Genomic DNA, 2,523 nt, shown 5'->3' with positions numbered 1-2,523 from the left:
AAACCTTCATTTATCCGTATTTGTCCAATACGCTGATACTGTTAAAGCTAATGGTGTCACTTCAGAGGCAATTCGACTTCGTCTTTTTCCTTTCTCATTAAGAGATAGCGCTAGAAGATGGCTTCAATCTCTTCCTTCCAACTCAGTCACCACATGGAACGAGTTGAAGAAAGTTTTTCTTGCCCGATACTTTCCGCCAAGCAAAACAGCTATGTTAAGAGCCCAGATAAACGGATTTAAACAGAAAGACAACGAGTCTCTTTTCGAAGCATGGGAAAGATACAAAGACATGATGAGACTTTGCCCACACCATGGTTTGGAAGACTGGTTAGTAATTCACACATTTTATAATGGTCTCTTGTACAACACAAGGTTAACAATAGACGCCGCTGCAGGTGGTGCACTAATGAACAAACCTTATGCTGATGCTTACCAGCTTATCGAAAGCATGGCCCAAAACCACTATCAGTGGGGAACCGAACGAACAATGGTGGAAAAACCTCAAACGAAAACTGGCATGTACGAGATAAGTAACCTTGATCACGTTAATGCAAAAGTGGATGCTTTGGTCCAGAAAATTGAAAGTTTAAATGTATCACCTCCAGCCGCCGTGGTTGCTATAACTCAGAATTGCGAGGTCTGTGGAATCCAAGGTCACACTCCTACGGATTGTCAACTCTTGACAGGAATCCAAGCAGAGCAAGTAAACTATGCTCAAGGAAGCCCCTACTCGAATACCTATAACTCAAATTGGAAGAACCATCCAAACTTTTCATATAAGAGTAATAATGCTTTGTACGCACCTGGACAGTCTCAAAATCAAACCCCAGCTATACCTCCGGGATATCAGAAACCGAACCCATCCATGCCTAACAATAACACCCCTAGGAAATCTAACTTGGAAATCATGATGGAAAACTTTATAGCTTCCCAACAACAAACCAATAAAGATTTTTTAAACCAGAATGTACACACTGGCGAACAACTTAAACAACTAGCAAGCAAAGTAGATGCCTTGGCTACCCATAACAAAATGCTGGAAACACAAATATCACAAGTAGCCCAACAACAAGCACCTACTGCTGCCCCAACTGGTACATTCCCTGGACAGCCCCAACCTAACCCGAGAAGCCACGCTCATGCAATTATATTAAGAAGTGGAACGGAAGTGGAAGGACCGTCTGATCCAAGGATAGAAAACCAAAACCCTAAGAAATCAACTGAGGAAAGTGAACCTAAGGAAAAGGAAGAGAGTAATAAGGAAACCCTAGAAAAGAAGGAACCTTATGTACCTTCACCACCTTACAAACCACCTATCCCTTACCCTCAAAGGCTTGTTAAAACCAAAGATGCGGGCCAATTTAGAAAATTTGTTGATCTCCTTAAACAATTAAACGTTACAATTCCGTTCACCGAAGCTATTACGCAGATGCCCTCCTATGCTAAATTCTTAAAAGAAATTCTTTCTAATAAGAGGAAACTTGAAGATAGCGAAACCGTTACACTCCCTGCCGAATGTAGCGCTATAATCCAAAACATGCCTCCTAAACTCAAGGATCCGGGTAGTTTCTCTATACCCTGTCACATAGGAAAATTTGTCATCGACAAAGCCTTATGCGATTTAGGAGCCGGAATTAGCGTTATGCCTTTATCCATATGTAAGAAACTGGAAATGGGAGAATTAAGACCAACCAAAATGTCTGTGCAACTAGCAGATCGTTCCATAAAATATCCTGTAGGAATTCTTGAAAACGTTCCCGTACGCATAGGTCAATTCTACATTCCAACTGATTTTACAATTATGGACATTAGAGAAGATGATATTACACCCATTATACTAGGAAGACCGTTTTTAGCAACTGCCGGTGCAATCATAGACGTAAAACGAGGACGACTCACCTTCGAAGTAGGTGAAGAGAAAATTTAGTTCATTCTTTCCCAATTCTTGAAAGCACCTGCAATAGAAGATACATGTTACTTCATGGATATCATCGATGAATGCATAAAAGAAGCAGAGTTAGGAGAAGACAAATCATCAGACTATCTTTTAAAAGACAAATCTAACCAATGTTTAGCAATAACACCGGACCCCACGCAATGTCTAAACAAACCAACCCTTGACCTGAAAACACTTCCCAAAAATCTGAGATATGAATTCCTAGATTTAGAACTCGAACGACCTGTGATAGTTAATGCAGACCTAGGAAGACTCGAAACAGAAAACTCCTACATATCTTAAGAAAGTATCCAACCACACTAGGTTACCACATCACCGATCTTAAAGGAATAAGTCCTTCTATTTGTATGCACCGCATCATGTTAGAAGAAGACTGTAAAACCTCTAGGGAACACCAGAGGAGACTAAATCCGATCCTGAGTGAGGTAGTAAAGAAGGAAATAACCAAGTTATTAGAAGCAGGTATTATATATCCTATATCTGATAGCAAATGGGTTAGTCCTGTACACGTAGTACCAAAGAAAGGAGGCATAACTGTTATTGAAAACGAAAAAGGGGAAACTATA

The 2,523-nt window shown here is 40.3% G+C and overlaps 1 pseudogene; it reads right to left on the bottom strand.

Annotated features, from left to right (window-relative positions):
• Positions 1 to 218: 218 nt before the first annotated feature.
• On the bottom strand, positions 219 to 318 carry LOC127124311 (uncharacterized; annotated as a pseudogene).
• Positions 319 to 2,523: the final 2,205 nt, after the last annotated feature.

The sequence above is a fragment of the Lathyrus oleraceus genome, chromosome 2 (assembly GCF_024323335.1).
Source record: "Lathyrus oleraceus cultivar Zhongwan6 chromosome 2, CAAS_Psat_ZW6_1.0, whole genome shotgun sequence".
Classification (NCBI taxonomy): Eukaryota; Viridiplantae; Streptophyta; class Magnoliopsida; order Fabales; family Fabaceae; genus Lathyrus; species Lathyrus oleraceus.
This window is presented reverse-complemented; position numbering and strand designations above follow the sequence as displayed.